General features: G+C 45.0%; 1 protein-coding gene across 9 annotated transcripts in view; it reads right to left on the reverse strand.

Annotated features, from left to right (window-relative positions):
- Nucleotides 1-20,061, reverse strand: part of BCLAF3 (BCLAF1 and THRAP3 family member 3) — a 132,379-nt gene that overhangs the window by 104,553 nt on the left and 7,765 nt on the right. For 5 of the 9 annotated variants that reach the window (XM_029603379.1, XM_029603372.1, XM_029603376.1 and 2 more), the window contains one exon: nt 82-239. The exons of the other annotated variants lie outside the window; for them this stretch is intronic. The gene's annotated coding sequence lies outside the window, so the exon portion shown is untranslated. The remainder of the gene's footprint in view (nt 1-81; nt 240-20,061) is intronic. 9 annotated transcript variants of the gene reach the window in all.

Below are 20,061 nucleotides of genomic sequence, written 5' to 3' on the forward strand. Positions count from 1 at the left end.
TTTGCCCTGTGCCTAAAAGTTTCAGCCGATGCCCCAATTTTTCTAAATATTTTTCAACTCCTCTCCATCGTGAAATCTTACCTCAGCTGAGACAATGGAATATGAAGCTTAGTTCATGGAAGTCAGTTTGGTGCAACAGGCTGTTCAGCAGCAGTATATCTGCTTTCCTTCTCTGTTCAGAGTTTAGGTGCTTCACCTTCACAACATGCTTTGAATGCAGTTCCACCTTTCAAACAACTCTGTACAAAACAGTATGAACTACCATTAAACACAGAAAATTTCTGTTAGGAAGATATAGGTACAGGGGATCTTGATTGGGGGATAGACAAAAAGTCCTTTCCAGCCCTATTTCTTTCAAATCTGTTGTCACTAGTCAGATATCCAGTCAGTCAGGTGGCAGATCCTGCTCCCTCCTAGAAAGCAGGTGGCTCCCCATAGCACCATCATTTTCTGATGGCATAGCAAAGTATCACCTTACCAGAGATCATTAATGATGAGAGGTACAAGCAGCACTACCACACCGACTACAGAAAGGGTAAACGCAAGTTTGCTTACAGTAAACAATGTTTCCGTAGATAGCAGGATGAATTAGCCATGCTGTCATGGGAACTGTCATTCAGGGCCTGGGAGGCGGAGCTTCCTAAGCAGAGGTTAGAGCTTTGCTCTCTGCGGCTGTGTGTGGGTTCCCGCATAGGAAAACAATCTCCTCAGTCTGTAATTAAGCTTACGTGAACCAGAATAGAAGGTCGACTAACAAGGGAGGAGGAAGGGTCAGCATGGCTAATTCATCCTATCTACGGAAACACAGTTTACGGTAAGCAAACTTGCTTTTTTCCGTTGATAGCAGGGTTGAATTAGCCATGCTGTTATGGGAGTCCCAAGCTCCCGATCACGCATTGTTGTAAGTGTTTATTGTTCCTGCGTGATCTAGTCATGGTGGTAGTCGACATGATAGAGACTGCTGAACTGCTCGCCCTAGTTTGGCGTCGTCAGCGGTCTGCTGATCTAGGCAATAGTGGGATGTGAACGTGTGTAGAGAGGACCATGTAGCCACTTTGCAAATGTTCACAGGTTGTACCTGTCTCAGATGCACTATTGATGCAGCTACTGCCCTGACCTGATGAGCATTTGGATGGGAAGTTAGAGGCAACTTTTGTTTTTCATAGCAGAATTGAATACATTGTGCAATCCAGCTTGAGATCGTTCGCTTGGTCACCAGTAGCCCTGGTGCGTTTGGGTTGAACGAGACAAATAATTGAGCGGCACGGGAGTTGGATTGTGTCCTTTCCTTATAGTAGGCCAATGCTAGTTTGCAGTCCAGTGTGTGCAACAAGCGCTCCCTATCATTTCCCCCCCCCCCCCGTTCCCTGCCCTGACACCCCCCCCCCCCCTCCGCTTACCTCCCTTGTTACAGGAAACTTTTTCCTAATAATTGCCTATGATAAATCACCAGCCAAATTCTTTAACCTTTTGTTAACCTTTATTAGTCTCGCTACTTAATTGTTCTTGTTGATAACTTTCAGTACTCTCCAGTTATAATATTTTGATATCTTTCCTGTCTTCCAAAGCCCATGTTTTTGCTCCCTGTTTAATGTAACTTTATCTTTGATACAGTTGTTTAATGGTTTCCCCTTGTTCCAATGTAAACCGGTACGATAAGACTTGGTCTTGAGCATCGGTATATTAAAAGAACTTAAATAAAATAAAAATAAATTGTGATGTGGTTTAGGGAAGAATGTTGGTAGTTCTATTGATTGGTTCAAGTGGAACTGAGACACTACTTTCGGGAGAAAGGCAGGATGAGTCCTGAGAACTGCCTTGTGATGGTAAAACTGCAGATATGGAGCATAATGAACCAAGGCCTGTAGTTCGCTAACTCTCTGAGCGGATGTTACTGCCACGAGGAAGACTACTTTCCACGTGAGGTATTTTATGTGGGCTGAGTCCATTGGTTCGAATGGGAAGAGCAGGAGTTGCTCCAAGACGGCGTTCAGGTTCCATGGAACTGGTGGCTTAGAGGTTGGTGGTCGAAGGTGTGATAGACCTCTGAGAAATCAAGATAGCAAAGGGTGAGTGGAAATCGGTTGACCGCTATGTGGTCTATGATACGCTATGGCAGTAAGGTGAACCCTGATTGAGGACGTTGCTAAGCTAGACGTATATAATGTATGGAGGTAGTCCAGACATGATTCCAGTGAACAGGCTAATGGTTAAAATTCCTTTGGACGTGCACCAGGTGGAGTAACGCTTCCATTTAAAACTGTAATTCTGTCTAGTTGATGGCTTCCTAGATTCCAATATGACATCTTGGGCTGCAATGGAGATGCCCTGTTCCGTCAGGAGGAACCGCTCAATCTCCACGCTGTTAAATGAAGGGACGAGTGGAGTGGGTGGAGAAGGGTTCCCCCTTCTTGTACTAGAAGATCTGATCGATTTGGCAATCGAATTGGTTCCTCAGTGGAGAGTTGTAAGAGGTAGCTGTACCAAGGCTGTCTGGGCCAAGCCGGAGCTATTAGTATTAGTTGAGCTGCATCCACTATGCATTGCTGTATTGTCCTTGTAATGAGAGGTATGGGTGGAAAGGCGTACATTAGGCCTTCCATCCAAGGAATTTGAAAGGTGTCCTGCGCTGTCCTTTTCTGACTGGGCCATACTGAGCATAAACGGGGAACTTGTGCGTTCGTCTCTGTGGCGAAGAGGTCCATCGTTGGAACTCCCCACTGGATAAATATTTCTTGAGCCACTTGTTGGTTGAGTGACCATTCGTGAGGATGGAATATGCGGCTTAATCTGTCCGCTCTGGCATTGACAACTCCTGGTAGGTATGTTGCTTGTAGTGCTGATGTGCGTGATCAAAGATTAGAAGCGTTTCCTTGCATAGGGACCATGAACCAGACCCGCCTTGTCTGTTTATGTAGAACATTGCTACTTGGTTGTCCATGTAGACCATGACCCTGTGGCCCTGCAGGTAACATTGGAATGCTTGCAAGATGTTTTGAATTCCTCTGAGTTCTAGCAAATTTATCTGTAAGTTTTGCTCTTGTTGAGACCATAGTCCTTGTGTTTCTAAGAGATCCAAATGTACTCCCCATCCCTTGCAAGAGGCATCGGTGGTAAGCACTGCTTTGTGTGGGGGAAGACTGAACAATGCCCCTTTGGATAGTGTCGACTTGCTAAGCCACCAGTCTATATCCTTCATTTCAGAAGTGAGTACTAGACGTGTCGTTAACGGTTGTGAGTGTTGTTTCAACTCACACTGTAGACGACGCATATGCAATCTGGTGTTGGGCACCATAAATATGGCTGCTGCCATCAGAATTTGATGTGCTGAAGGCTTGTGCGTAATTTTGAGAAAGCGTAGGAACCGCCACATCTCCCATTTCCTGTCCTCCGGCAGGAACGCTCTGCTCCATGTGGTATGTAATAGAGCTCCTATGAACTGTAGAACTTGAGTTGGGTTCAAGGTCGATTTCTGGTAGTTGATCACGAGTCCCAACTTGTCCAAGCATTCGATCACCTGTTGAACATGCTTGATCAGTGTTGTGGGTGTCGAGGCTACTAGAAGCCAATCATCCAGGTATGGAAAATTCTCATGCCCAGTTGCCAGAGGTATGCCACCACTACCACCATACATTTGGTGAAAACTCTGAGAGCTGCCAATAGGCCAAACGGAAGAACTTTGTATTGGTAGTGCTGATCCTTGTTTCGGAAGCCCAGGTAGCACCACGAGGATGGATGGATAGGAATGTGGGTATAGGCATCCTTCAGATCTATTGCGCACATCCAATCGTTGGGTTGAAGGAGTAGTAGAATGGATTTGAGGGACACCATTTTGAATTTATCTTTGATGAGCCATTTGTTCAATTCGCAGAGATCCAGAATTGGACGAAGGCCACCGGATTTCTTGGGAATGAGGAAATAGGTAAATAGAAGCCTGTGTCCCGGGCATTAAGTGGGATAGTTTGGATTGCCCGTTGATGTCAGTGTGATGATGCCTCTTCTCCGAATTGGGGATGTGACATCCTTGCTGTCTGAACAGCAAGGTGAGGAAGGGAGGGTTTGGTTGTAAACTGGAGCTGATAGCCCTTCTGTACAATGTCTAGAACCCAGCTATTGGATGTTATTGCTTCCCACGCCGGAAAGTGAGATGTGATCCTTCCCAGGGGCACTTGATGTAGTGGTGGCGGCCGTATCTCTAAAAAGAATGGGTTGGTTTTGTGGAGGCTGCCGGTTGTTGGCCTTGCTGTCATTGGGTTCTTGGTTTGCCTCTCCTGTTCTGTGGTTGGTGTTGTTGTTGCGGTCGTTGATACGGTTGGTATGATGAAGATCTATATGGTTGATAAAACCTATAGGGTCGGCAGGAAAACTGTTGACGACGAGAGGACCCGAAGCAGCATCGAGAGGATGAGTAATTGGGCGGAGTAGTTAGGGATTGTACAGCCACCACTTGATCTTTTAATTTTGTAACAGTCTCCTGAAAGCGGTCTCCAAATAAATTATCGCCAGTGCATGGCAGATTGGCCAGCTTATCATGTAGGTCTTCCCTTATTGCGCTTGCTCGGAGCCACGCCATTCTTCGAGCTGCATTGGCCGCAGCTAAAGCCCTGGAAGAAGTTTCAAAGCCTTCATAAATAGCGCGAAGCAAATGTCTGGTACCCTCTTCCATGTCTTGGAGTGCTTGTGGAATCGGATTTGCAGTGGAGGTGAGCATTCCCTTAGTTGCCTGAATACATTCATACAGGTATTGCTCCATGTAAAATTGATGATGCTGTATGCGAGCAGCTAGCATGGCGTTCTGGTATGTTCTTTTTGCGAATTCGTCCAAATAACGATTATCACAACCAGGTGGGTTAGAGGCATGCAGTTTAGATTTTTTAGCACACTGCATGGCAGACTCTACTACTATGGATGCGTGCAGCAACTGTGGCAAAGAGTAATAAGGTGATTTAAGCATTCTGAACTTCAAATCAGTTTTCCTGGAGACTGATGGAAGTGAGAAAGGAGTTTCCCAGGATTTCTCAAGTACCTTGTCCAGTACTTCATGAGGAGGAAGGGAGGTTGGCTCACCAGGGACATCAAAAATTTTTAATAAGCCTAATGTCTCAGCTCTTGGATCAGGGAGTTTCTGGATATCCAAGTGCAGTATAGCTCCCATTTTGTCCAAGAATCTTGGATAGGGCAAATCCTCAGGTGGTGAGTACGGCTCCTGCGGATCTTCTGGCGGGTCTGACGGATACCCGGTGGAGGAACTTGGCGAGGATTGAGGAGTGAAAGAGGCCTGGGATTCGGTGATGCAGGCAGGAACTTATGAGGTGACCTAGTGGATTCTGATGATGGTTCTCTCGTGGCCTGTGGTGTACCCAGAGAACTCAAGGAAGACTCATGAGGTAACGTGAATGTCGTTTGAAGAGTTTCGAAGAATCCTGACAGTGCTTCAGACAACCGAGAGAATGCCTGTTGTGTTTGCGGAGGCATTTGCGGGCGACTCGGTCTCGGCGGTGGCACGCTGAGCCTAATATGTCAGAGTCTGGGTTTATAGATCCTTTCCCCATTGGCAGGATATCCCCCCCATGACTTTTCTCTTCTTTGGTAAGGGTTCTGATAGATCATAGTCCACGGGACGCGGTCTTGATGCCGATGATCTCTCAGAGAATCCCTGTGAAGATGAGGAGGAAGAGGAAGAGGTTACATGCACCCACGCTTCCTCGGAACAAGAAGTGGCCCTCGGGGTCCGTTTGCTGTGTGATGAACTGGAACATTGCGAGAGATGTGGGTTAGCTAGCTCTCTGGCTCTGTCTCCAGCCTCATCCCTATGCCTTTTGTGGCCGGCATGTTGGTGTCAGCATTCCCCAGGGGCAGTACTGTGTTTCATCGGATAGCTGGTCCCAGCATCCGGTGACAGTCGTCGACGTTTTTGTGTCTTATCAGTGCCCTGTGATGCTGGTGATGGTGGCTGTCGAGAATGTGCTGGCGTTGACCCCTCTGAGGTTGAATGTGTCGAGTGTGCCGTGTGCCAAATGCGCTCTCTTTTGCGTCAAGTGTGCCGACTTCGGCACCATAGGTGCCACCTTCGGTGCCGGCTGCGTCGTCTTTTCCGTCAAATGCGTTGGCGTCCGCAAACCAGTTGTATGGTCTCCACTATGCGCCGCATGTTTTGGGTGCGATTCCCGCCCATTACCGATGCTTCTCTCTGGCCCTGCTTAGACCTGTGAGGGTCTCGGCTCTTTCTTTAACCTGTGGATCCCATGTCGTCTCCAGGCCTGGATATTTTGGGATCCAGCGAGTAGGTTCTCTTAACTGTTGGGGCCTGCTGTTTGGAGGGCCCCAGTGAAGAGTGTGCTTCAGATGGAGGGGCATACGATCCTCCAATGCCGCCTGAGTCCCTCAATTTTTTGGGCACAGTCTCTGGGCCCTTGGCGACATGCTGCCAAAATGCTCACATGTGCCTTGATTATGGTCGGGTCACAGGCAGCAGTAACAACTATCATGTCCATCAGTGATGGACATGATTTTCCCGCAACGGCAGGGTTTAAACCCCAATGGTCTGATCTGTTTTTTGGACATTTTCTCTTCAAAAACAAAAAAGTCGCTGAGGAGAACGAAGCTCTGTGTGCGCGGAAAAAACAAACTCAGGAGATTCTGATATCCTGCGCAGGAACACACACGCAGCCAAGGAGAGCAAAGCTCTAACCTCTGCTTAGAAAGCTCCGCCTCCCGGGCCCTGTATGACAGTTCCCATGACAGCATGGCTAATTCAGCCCTGCTATCAATGGGAAGAAGACAGTTTAAAAAAAAAAAAAAGTGTCCTACTGATGTTTGGCAGGTTCATAACTGGTTCATTTAAAACTCCCACCTCAAATTAATTTCACACAAACACCACAGCAACATCAGTATATGCCAGAATTTAATATACTCTGCTAAATTCACAAATTGATTAATAAAAAGAATGAACAATGGAGCACCCAAGTCAAAACTAAAGGCCACACCAGCAGATCAAAATATACTCAGCTGTTATATTCTTATTGCTCCTGTAAGAAACAGCTCAAGAAAACAGGTATAGCTACACTACCAAAATAATTATGGCAGTTTTAAAAAAAAAATATTCAAACTATACCTAGGGCTAGAAAAATCCTAGGCACCAAGTTGACAGGTGCCTGATGTGGTGCCTTGTGCTCAAGAGAAGAGACACCATCCGTAGTAAGAGAAGGAGCCAGGTCTGGGAAGTTTAAGGATTACCTTTAGCAATCAGAGGAGGGGCTGGGCCTAGTCAGAATAGGAGTTGCAGTTGGCAGGGATGTCACTAACTATATGCTGGGGAGCAGGGGGAAGAGAGGAGGATGGAGTTAGGGTAAACAGCTGCCACGGGGTGGTCACAGACAAGGAAAGGTTGGATGGGATGGAAGGAAAGGGAGAGAAAAAACAAGTTTGCTTACCATAAATGGTGCTTCCCTTAGATAGCAGGATGATTTGGCCATGATCTGTGGGTGATGTTATCAGGTGGCACCGAATGGAACTGTCTCTCCAAGCTAGAAGAGCTTTGAGCTCTTACTGAGCATGTGCAGGCGTTCCCACACAGGCGTTGCCTCAGTCTGTTTCTGACTAATATGAAGATAACTTGCTATCCAGGGAAGAGGACGAGCATCTCATGGCTAATTCATCCTGCTATCTATGGAAAACACTGTTTATGGTAAGCAAACTTGCTTTTTTCCCTGTCGATAAGCAGGGCTGAATTAGTCATGATCTGTAAGTCCCAAATTGAGCATTTCATGTTAGCAACACAAATTCCACTATAGAGAGCAGACTATTTGTGTGTCAAGTGGTGCAATACCGCCTATCCTATGGACTGTCTGTGGAAGCCAACGCATATAGGCAAGTAATGGGAAATGAACATACGTATGCACCAATGACCAGGTAGTTTCTTTACAAATGTCTTCAACTGGAACCTCTCGGAGGTGTGTAATGGAGGAAGCTGTTGCTCTAACCTGGTGAGCTCTAACTGGATTAGTGAGATTGAGTCTAGCTGCTGAAGAGCAGTGTCAAATGCAACTCAAAATCCAGTTGGAAAGCGTTCTCTTCGCTACAGCTATGTCAAGTCTGTTGGGAACATACGAGATAAACAGTTGTGATATTTTCCTATGGGATTGTGAACGGTGTTTATAGTAAGCCAGTCCAGCATATGTAAAGTTCTCTCACCCTCATGAGCATGAGGTTTTGGAAAGAAAGTAGGAAGAACTATTGACTGATTTAAGTAGAAGGCAGACACTGCTTTTGGCAAGAACTTGGAATGCGTTCCGAGAAACATTTGTTCATGGAAAAATTGCATATAAGGTAGGTAGTGAACCAGTATTTGTAATTCACTGACACTTCTAGTTGAAGTAACTGCTACCAAGAAGAGTACTTTCCAAGTTAAGTACTTTAGAGATGCAGTCTGTAATGGCTAGAATGGAGCTTGCATTAGATGAGTAAGGCCTACCTAAGGCACCAGCATGGATACACAGAAATAGGTGATCCATTTTCTGGAGAATGGAAGGCTGCAATAGCACTGAGAGGTATGCAAACTCATGCTACATCAAGTCCAGAGAACTGTACTCTGATATCAGCTAAAAGAAAGTATTCCAGATTTACCTCTTTTTGAGTGATAAGAGGATTCCATTAATAGCTTGCAAAGCATATTCTATATATTTTTAAGAAAAATTATTGAAAAAAGAAAAATAGATACCGGCTGTGAAAAGACCAATGATTAAAGATGATCCCACAAGCGGCTTGATCAAGGAGCAAACATGCCCAAGAACTGCGGGATGGTATGAAGGTCTATAAATATTACACCCGATATATAGATGATGGATTCTTGTTTTTGATATCTTAATTGTTGACGTGGTGCCTATATTAATTCATAATAATTATTTCGTTGACTTAGGGAAAAGGAGTATCTACAATATATAAGTGAGTCAATACCACCGCAAAGCATTTTGTGAAGACTCAGGGAAGGGGCAGCCATAAATCCAAAATGGAAGAACTTTGAATTGGTAGTGACATGTGCCTACTTTGACGCAGGTACTGCCAAAAATACAGGTATAAGCATAAGCATCCTTGAGATCCAGGAAATCCATCCAATTGTCTTGCTGAATGAAAAGAAGGATCGTGCTAAGAGATGTCATCTTGAATTTCTCTTAGAAGAGATGATGGATATTTCGAAGATCTAGTATAGTTCAGAGACCTCCAGTCTTCTTTGGAATTAAGTAGTACTAGGTATAGAATCCCTGATTGTGAAGGTAAGAAGGTACTTCTTGTATTGCATTTTTCTGCAAGAGCTGGTGTACCTTGTGCTGCAGAAGTGGAAGGTGTGTGTGGTCAGATGGTGGACAGTAGTGTGAGGGGTTACTGGTTGACATATGAAATTAAGAAAGAAACCAGTGTACTGCACTGTTTTTAAAATCCATTGATCTCGTGATGTGTGGTTCCAGATTGGTGGAAATAGGATTCTGTCCCCCCACCTGATTGTTTGAAAATGGTTTCTGGGTGATCAAAAACTTTGATCCAGTTTTGTCAGTGGTTGTTGTTGTTGCGGCTTCTGTTGGTGGCGCTCTCTTGGAAGCCCCCTCTGAGATTACTGATGGTGCGTCTGCAGAGGAGGTAAATGAAATTGTTGATAGGATCTACATGACTTTCCTAGGTAGTAAGGACATTTGTAAGACAGAAAATGTTTCCTGCTGGAAGGGTGCAGGTCAGCTGACGTGGATAGTGATTGAACCACACAATTTTGTTCCTTGATCTAGGATACAGTTTCTCTCAACTTTTAAACAAAGAGATTGTTTCTCAGACAAGGTAGGTTGGCTAGTTTTTCATGGACATCCTCTCTAATACTACTGGCCCTTAGACAAACCATGCGATGCACTCCAATCAATGCAGCTGATTTTCATGCTGTCCTTTAGCTTCATGCTGTCCTTTAGCTTCCTCAGAGTATAGCTGGCAAACTTTGTTCACCTGTCTTTGAGAGAATGAATGGTTTTAAATTCAGAATGCAGTTATAAATATATTGTACCATATAAAACTGATGTTGCATGATTCATGCTGTGAGCATTGTGCCCTGGAAAACCTTTTCCCTAAAACCATTGAGGATCCAGTGATCTTTTCATGGAGGAGTGTTGGAATGAAGGTAGATCTTCACCTTTTCCATGGCAGTCTCTACCACTACAAAATTATGTGGGAGTTGTACCACACCATACCCTAGGGATATTTTCTTCTTGAATTTAAGATCCAGTTTACAGGCAACTGTAATGCCAGAGTAAGGAGTTTCCCACATCTTCATGAGGACATCTAGTTCTGCATGTTTTGGTTAAGACTGCATGTGTTGGTAAGGCAGAAAGTGCTACCAGAATGTTCAAGATCTTTAATATTTCCATGCCTTCCACTCTTGGATCTGGGTCCTTGCACATTGCTATGTTGAGAGCTGTTCCTATCTACCTCATGAACTTGGAATATGTCAAGTCCTATGGTGGTGGGTCAGAAAAGATGCCCATGAAGCTGCTGGGGGTTTCCCCTGGAGAGCAAGTAATGGTCTAAGAAGATTGCCGTGAACAAAGAGGACTGGCTCCTACTGAAGGAACGGAGGCAAGTGGAGGTTATTTGATAGATGTAAACCTCTTACATCCTGAAGATGATGATGCTGGTAAGTGGAGCACCCAGCATTATTTTTTTGAGGTGAAAACTGAAGGACTGGGTAGGCCAGTGCAAACATCAGTTGTTCCGATTCAGGTACGAAAGGGGCAAAACTAATTTAGTACTATGTCTGTCATTTGCTTCATGGCCTGTTGGAGATCTCTGAGCTGGTGTGAGTGGTGGGGTAACCTCTTCTGACACTAGAACAGATTCCTGTTCTGTTACTGGTGGAGGATTGGAAGTCAATGGGAGGATAAAGCATATAGCATCTGGAGACTGTAGGTGGAAACCTTGGGTCAGCAGCTGGGAGACCAGCAAGGCACTGGTGATGTGAGCTATAGCCTGACCTCTGCTAGTGAAATGCCATAAGTAGCATATAATTGCATAGGAAAAGCGGCTTTTAAGATATCCTGCACATAAAGTTCACTAGAACAGGAAAGTATTTTTTGTATATTCTTTATTTATAGTCTTTTGTCACAGTACAATGATAGAAAACAAAAGACATGAAATAATGAAATAATTCCAATGCAAAGAAAGCAAAAATAAAACAAATAACTAATATCATATGTCCATATTAGAAAAGGCAAATAATGGGGGAACCTAATAAGAAATATTTTAAAAAGGAAAAAAAAAAAAAAAAAAGAACTGGAACATATGATCTCCATCTTGGCACCTCTTAAAGACTGGAGAGCGAAGGGATAAAAGGGAGAGGTTTGGATCATTATCCAAACTGATATGGAATGTCTACCCTTCTGTATGCATCAGTTGCATCATTTTAGTGACTTGCATCGAAGCTTGCGCAAATGTTGATCTCTGATGCGTCAAATGTTCAGTTTTTGTCTGATTCGAAGATGTTTTTACAGCAGAGTACATCAGTGACTTTAATAAAGTATTCTTCGAGAAATGCTTTGCATTAGTGTGCACTGAGCATCAAGCACACTAATGTAATTTGCTTTGTTGGTTTGCTCGATGCAACACCCTGTTTTAGGAACTTCAATACTCCATGTGTCGATTGCTTCGAAGGTCATGATGCATCTTTTTGTGTAGTTAATGTTTCTTAATGTTGCACTGATTTCCTTTTTTTTTTTTTTTTTTTTAATGGCGTTGGGGCTAATTGCACAGAGTTCGTTGAGGAGCCTCGGTGCTTTGCCTTACTAGGCACTCTGACAGACTCCATGGATTGTGGCCACTTTGGGCTCAATGTATCTCGGACAATCTAGTCTGCGTCATTCCAGTGGGAGGAAGTAGCATCAAAGGATTGGCTCTGGCTGCTCTTCGATGATGGTGAGGAATGGTAACTTCTGGACTCCGGCCTGCTCTTATTTCCAGTTCTTAAACTGGCTATTTTGACCACTCTCTACCTTTGAGACCTTGGGGTATTCCAACCAAATGGACAGTTTGGTTGGTCATGGCCAGTCCCAAGCAGAGGTAGCTGAGAATATATCCTTCTGTTTTTGGCATTATCTAGCCACAAACTGGTAGTTTTCATTGTAGCCATCTGGAAACTTCGATTTGGTTTCCATCTTTGATTTTATTTTTCTTTTTTAGCTAAAAAACTGTAAAGAGCACTGAAAAAATGTAGACCGCTAGGAGCTAGTGAGTAAGAAAAAATTCTTAGGAAAAAACTGGAGAAAGAAACATCTACGTGTGCAAAGCACGGATGAAAATCAGACTAAGGAGACTAAGGCAAATGCTCAATAAAGCTCAAAGCTCTACTAGCTTGGAGAGATAGTTCCATTCAATGTCACCTGACATCATCCACAGCAGTCCTGCTTATTGATGGAAAAAGACTAGAGTAGGTCAAAGAAAGTGACCAAAAAAAAGAGAAAAACAAAGATGACAAAATGCAAAATAAATATAATACAAAAAAAACCCCCACAGCAAAACCAAGAAGCATAAATAAAATATTAAAATAAATGCTTTGAGGAGATTTTTTATTCTGGCTCCTAAAAAAAGCAGAGTTGCTTACCTGTAACAAGTGTTCTCAGAGGACAGCAGAATGTTAGTCCTCACAAATAGGTGACATCATCGGACGGAGCCTGGCACGGAACTTTGATTTCAAAGAATCTAAAACTACATGACCTACTGAGCATGTGTAGCTGTAATTATCACCCTGCCCCTAGGCAGAGTTCCTCAGTCCATAATATAGGTAATACGTGTAGAAACCAACTCCCAATGGAGGTAGGTGGGTTTTGCGAGGACTAAAATCCTGCTGTCCTCAGAGAACACCTGTTACAGGTAAGCAACTCTGCTTTCTCCGAAGACAAGCAGGATGGTAGTCCTCACACATGGGTGAATCCCAAGCTATAGGCTGTCCAAGCAGGACAAAGAGGGAAACCGCACCATGCTGAAAGCACCACCTCTCTCCCTTTTGTCTGAGAGGCAGCTGACACACCAAGGGGTCTAGGCAGGAAAAGAGTTGGGTTCTACAAAGAGAAAACCATAGAAAAAACTGAGATATAAAACCCTGATGTGTAGCAGAGGAGCCTAAGGCTGGGGAGTGATGCGAATATCAACAAGAAACATACTCCGCATCATGGAAAAGCAGGGTTTGAATCAGTAAACCCTGACGACAGTAGGTCTAGAACCTCCTGGAAACAGAAAAAAGTCTAGAGATGTAAACAAGAGAAGGATTCTTGGATGAAGATTGCAGTTTTCTTCGGTGTTACAAGGCAACCGAAAAATCAAACGGGGCTCGAGAACTCCACAGAAAGAAACTGCAGTCCATTGACATCGAAAGGACAGAATGTCTTTGCAGAAGTGTGCCCATGTCTAATAGGCATAATGGGCAGAAAACCCAAGCAACAATTGGAAGAATAATCAGCAACAATAGCCGGGTCTGTGACAAACCCTACGTGCCAAAGCACCAGACATAGCTGACCAGCAGGACAGCATCAAGAGTGTCAGGAGATGAATGGCAATCTCTGAATGGGATTGCTAGCCCAAAACCCCTGAGAGCAGGGTTCACTCTGTTAAGGGCAGGGTTATCCATCCTGCCCTACAGTGTAGTTGAGATGAGCAGGAAGATACTTTGGGTAACCTAGTGAACTGAGAAAAGCTAAAAGCAGTATTGGCCAGAGCTGGGCAAAAATATAGGGAAAAGTGGTGTCTTTCCCTGCAGGTATACACTAAGATATCTAGTTGAATCCCCCATTCCTGAAGGGACAGAAAAGCAATGGGAATCAGGGCCTCCCGATCCCGAAAAACCTGTCAGCTCTTCAGTTGAGACACAATCGCTGATCGCTGAGGTTCTGAAATGACCAATCTGCCACTGGTAGCCACCCTCGAATGGGGAAGGTCACCACAGTAATCAATGAAGAGACCCCAGCAAAAACGGTCAGATGATCACTGCTGCCGTTCCTGGCACCAGCCTACAAAGATGCACTAATTCAAAGAATCGAGGCTCAAGGTCAACAATAAACCTGCCAAGGACGGAGCCCCAGGGGCTTTGTGACACGGAAGGGATCAAAAGACATATTCCACTTCTGATGAAGGAGAAGACTCCCAACACTACCCTCCTGGTGGCTACTCCCCTTAGGTTTCGACCAGGAACAAAATCCTAGATCAATCCTGTGGCTACAGTGCCCACCCTGTGGTGCTCACCACGAGGGAAACACACATACATCACCATACAATAGAGGGTAACTGGAGAACAGAACCCTCTGCTGTAAAAGAATGCTGACCAGTTTGCATACAGTGGTATCCCATCCTATGGATGGTGGCACACCTATGACTCCACTCGCCATGCTTGTGGGTAGAATCCCATGGCACAGCAAGGACCAAGTACTATTTACTAGAGTCGGTGGCTGCGCACTGCCAAAAAGCAAATCACAAAGAGTGATGACACCTTCCTCATCACTCTTCCCTAGTTCTTTGTGGTGCAGAATTGACGAGGAGGCTGAGACCTTAACACGACGATGGTAGAACCCTGGCATGGCTGAGAACTGCACAGACAGGGAGAATACTGCCTGCCATTGCCTGAGGCACTTGGAGTGGATGCCATGCCGTACCCGACCACACATGCTGCACTCCACTGTCACAGTAACTCCCCATGGAGTGCACAGGAACAGTGTGATGACTATGTCCCCAGTACTACTGGGGCTCTGGAAATGGCAAGGTGCTGGGTGGCGTTTTATGGCATTGCCTTCTCCAGTACCTGATAATGCTCCAAGAGGCTGGACCCAGCCCTTGAAACTGCATCAGGAATGGCTCACCGTGGGTTCCCTCATGGAACGACAGCAGTGAAGTCCATGGTGACCGACGATACCCATGGTGCTTTGCGGTTGTGTCCTGCAGCAGCTGACCGTGTCCACGAGTGCCCATAGTAGTGCAGCAACCATAGGGCCCATAGTGCTTTCATGCTCAACAACGATGGATCAAGGGCACCAAACACTGCATCCAGGGCTTCGATGGCGTTTGACCAAATCTTGATCAGTTTGACGGTATATAGCACCATCCCCAGCACCACAGGCACCCACAGACTCAAACAGTCCAGCGGCACCAATGGAGAACCCGATGCTCGAAGGCATCGGTGGACCAGCGATACCAAGAATGCCAGGGGCACCTGCAGGCAGAGGCTCTGCAGCTCCGACATGACCCCGACACATCTCACCGGTGCCCAGAGGATAGCCATAGGCAAGTGATAAGACAGCACAGTGCCTCTCAGTGCACCGTCGGGACACAGCCAAGGAGCCTCAAGGGTACCAGACCACAGCGCCTGGATGCCTCAGCATACCAGGGTGCCTTGAGAGAATGGCAACCCTGGTGCTCGATCCATTCAAGGCTGAAATCCCTGTCACTCCAGGGCTTCAGTGGCACTCAAGGACTCTCAAGACCAGGGTGCTTAATGGCGATCCCAGTCCCTCATTGGTGGTGCTCGACATTGTCGACAGCAGCAACGAAAGGCATCAGTGGCCAACATGCCTGATGGCCTCCATGGCTGCCCTGCACCTCGATGACATTGAAGCTGTCAATGGCAGAGCCCACTGCATCAAATCTATGTACCTCGACAGCATCAAGGGCTGCAGCAGCATCAAGGTCATGTACCTCGACCGCAACGAGGGTGACCACTCATGCACCTCAAATGGATTGAGGGCATCAATGGCAAAGAGGCATCGACACTGAGGGAGGCTCCGATGTCACTGAGGGGGACCATGGCACTTGTCGGCAGACCTGGTCCCTGAAACTAGAGGTCGGTGCTACTACTCTGCCAAACTGTCGCCCAAGGCGCTCAATGACTCCGGCATATCAAGACTCCACGTCCACAGATGCCTATGGTACAGAAGACCCTTATGGCATCAAGGGAGGTCACGCACCCCGATGGCATCGAACAACGTGGTCTTCGATCTCTGCATTGTCTGAACTTCCATTGATGCAGATTGATTGGTGAAACAACATGGAACTCCTGCCCAGGTAAAACTCAGGCGAGTCCCCAGACTCAGCAGCCTACACAGACCATCCACGGACTGCATTCAGTCAGTCCTGCCAGCACCTGACAAGGATACAAATATAGACAGCAAGAAGAGGCCACAGATACTAAACTGCCAGTGCAGTTTTTTGTTTCTTCTTCTTTTTTTTTTTTTAATAAGGGATAGAAATATTAGGGATGAGCATTTGTTTCATATGTTTCCTATACAAGCATGTAATATGAAAAGTATGAAACATATGAAACGAATGCACATCTAATTGACATGTAATGGGAAACGTATGAAGCGAATGAAACGAATGCACATACCTACGAAATATACTTTACCAGACTGCACAGCATCTAAGGCTCAGCATGCAGCTGGCAGACAGAAAAGGAAAAGAAATAAAACTACCATAAGGTAAAAGAAAAAAAAAAAACAAACAAACAGCTGCAGAAAAAAAATCTCTCCTCACAGGTTTTATAAGTGATCAAAACTGAATACTGTGAGACAGATGACTCCAGTGACCACATGGCTCCGTGGAAAAAGAGACTGAGGGACTCTGCCTAGGGGGCAGGGTGATAACTACAGCTGTACGTGCTCAGTAGGGCTTGTTTGAAAGTTCTAGATTCTTTGAGATCAAAGTTCCGTGCTGGGCTCCATCCAATGATGTCTCTTATGTGTGAGGACTAACATTCTGCTTGTCCTCAGAGAATGTGAGCTTGTGCCCAGGTTTTTCAAGTATCCCAAAAATGTTTCCACCCCTTGATATTTTCACACAATTTCTCTTCAAACTACCCACCCTGCCAGACACACCTTTGCCTATAAAAGAAAAAAAATGTAAGAATCCAGGAAGAGTTTCTTTAATACTTTTTCTGACTTTTATTTACTAGTAGCCCCACCTGCTAACTCTCATTCCCAAAGGTGGACTTCTTTACAGTGCAACTACTGTTTCCGCCCACCAGGGCAGTACTGTGCTAGAAGCAAACATCCACAAGCAGAAGCCAGCATATGAGACAAACTTATATTAGCATTCTTTTGTAGCCAACCTTTTTTGCAAACTCCCTATACCTAGGGCAATCAAACAGCACCACATTCAGGTGGACAAGATGAGCCAGTCTTGGTTTTACCACTTTGTATGCATATAGCTGTAGTTCTGATTTCCCTATTAAACTTCAAAAAAAAAAAAAAAAAAGCAAGACTACAGCTACATGCATATACAATGTGGGAAAACCAGGATGAACTCAGCATGTGCCCCAGGACCTCCACTTATGCCCATGTTTGTCTTTTATGATAAATGAAAAGGGGGCTCACAAGCTGAAGGCAGAAAGATAAGAAATCCTTTCAAAAATATTTGTTTTAAATGTAGTTTTCTAATTGGGAGGCAAAGCTGGCCGAAGGATTAGGTGAAGGCTAAGGCGGTAGTTTTGAAAGGATGGATGTGATAAGAAGTGGCATGGGTGAGGTACAGAGCTGGAGCACGTTTTCAGAGGTGGGGTCGGGGAGGGAGAAAGATCACATGACATCACTGCCTGTGGCAGCTGGCCACTCTTCTACCAGCTCTGACTGGAGAACAAAATTATGGGAAGCTGTTTTATTGTTGGTTAGAATTACCGATCAGATTTTGTTTTATCAATTATTTTATTTTCATTTTGTACTTGAAAATTGTTTACTTTGTCGCATAGTTATAATGTAGACAAGCCTCCTCCCAAAATAAAAAAATTAGAATATTTATTCATACTGCATGAACAACTGTCATGCACATTTCCCACCAATGTGACTCAGCTCAGAGGTAAGAAGGCAATTTAGGTTTTCTGTACACATATCTTTAGAATCCACTAGGACACAAGGTAAAATTTCTGAACTATACAAAGCTGACAAGGTATCCGTGCCATTGGTCGGCCCCTGTCACATGGAGGGAGCACTGCATGGCCGGCGCCATTTTTAAAAATGGCGCCGGCCATGCAGTGCTCCTACCATGTGACAGGGGCCGGCCAATGGCACGGATACCCTGTCACATGGTAAGGGCAAAGAGCCATCGGCGCCATTTTGATTAGTGGCAGCCGACGGCCCGGGAGATTGCTCCCGGGACCCCCACTGGACCTCCAGGTACCTGTAAAATGTTTTTTTTTTTGGGGGGGGGGGGGTCAGGAGGGTGGGGGAAGCAAAGGGATTCGTTTTAAAGGGTCAGGGTGGGTTTAGGGGTTATTTTTGTGTGCCATTTTTCCCGCTCTCCCCCAAAACGATAAAACCCCCACGATCAATATCGTTGGGTTTTCCTATCGTTTCTGATGATTTTGAAAATATCAACGATATTTTCAATCGTCCGAAGCCCGATTCACATCCCTACATAATATGCCTGACCAGGTTTCTCCAGCAGCACTTACTAAAATACAAACTGTTACAAAGCTATGATAGAACTGTCTAAAAAAGCCCCAACCCTGGTAATGTTACCCTGAATAGATTTTGCCATGCACAGGTGAAAATACAGTGGACCCTCGAATTACAATCGGCTTGACATACGAACTTAGGTTACAACCAAAATTTTAGTTTTGAGTTCCAACCTGAATGCCGGCCAAGGCCATGTGTATCCGCTCGTGCGTGCATTTTTTCCTATCAATCACGTTTTTTTGGGCTTGGTGGGTGGAACTTCTGCTCTGCTGTTGCAGTGATTGCAGTGTCCATCTCAGCAGCACTCAATGTTCACAAGAACACATAGGCAGGCCCGGCACGGCATTGCAGCAAGCAACAGCATCACTGGTGACCAAGGAAGCTTCTATGCAGCAGCAGAAAGGGAGTGTAGCACTCAGCTGGCTACAGCAAGGTATCAGGAGGGGAGGAATGAGTATGCTGGGAGAGGGAAATGAGTGTTTGGAGGCCAGAGATGTGCTCTGAGGGGGTGGGGAGGGGGGAATCCTCCCCTCCTCCCTTCCTGCAAGCCAAAGAAGTCAACTTGAATGGTGAGTACAGTATGAAATTGTTGTTTCTGGAGGGCTAGGCACATTTTATAACTTTTTGGTGAGTACACTAGGAAAATTATGGGTGTTTCTGGTAATTATGCACATTATACAACCCTTTTTTATTATGAAAATGTTAGGTAAGGGGTGCTTTGGGAGGTTCGGAATGCATTATGGGTATTTCCATTAATACCCATTACAACCAACTTACAACCAACTTGAGTTACAACCAGCCCTCTGGAACGAATTGAGTTCGTAAGTCAAGGGTCCACTGTACTACAAACTGTACTTATATCAAAGTCAAAAAGGCATCTTTTAAAAATGGAAAGCAAGGCCTAATTATAAAGTGGAAAGGCACACAAACACTGCCAAATTAAATGTAAAGCCAATAATGAAAACCCTTTCAAGGATATTAAAAACAAACTGTGAGGGAGTCAGTTGTGGCTACTAGATGACCAGAGGATAAAAGGTGCGCTTAGGGAGAATAAGGCCACAGCAGAAAACCTTTCACTTCAATATTTATAGAAGATGATGGAGGGATACACCCACACCTAGTGATGACGCAAAGGAACTAAATCAAATCAGTGCGAGTCGAGGAAATGCTAGAGCAAACTGACAAACTAAACAGCAAATTACCAGAATCTGATGGTATACACCCAAGAATTTAAAGAAACTAAAACATGAAATTGCAGATCTACTACTGGCAATCTTAAAGGTATCATTCAAATTTGCCTCTTTAAGGACTAAAGGGTAAAAAATATAATGCTAATTTTCAAAAAATGCTCTAGGGGTGACCCCATTAACTACAGATCAGTAAGCCTGATGTCTGTGCTTGGTACAATGGTGGAAGATATAATTACAGTAACATACAAAGAAGGTATTAAGGCACCATCAATACGTATAATCCTAAAACAGACTCAAAATGGTGCTAATTTAAAACTTTAGGGGCGGATTTTCAGAGCCCTGCTCGCCTAAATCCGCCCAAAACCGGGCGGATTTAGGTGAGCAGGGCCCTGCGCGCCGGTGAGCCTATTTTACAT

This window comes from Rhinatrema bivittatum, chromosome 5, assembly GCF_901001135.1.
Source record: "Rhinatrema bivittatum chromosome 5, aRhiBiv1.1, whole genome shotgun sequence".
NCBI classification, from domain to species: Eukaryota; Metazoa; Chordata; class Amphibia; order Gymnophiona; family Rhinatrematidae; genus Rhinatrema; species Rhinatrema bivittatum.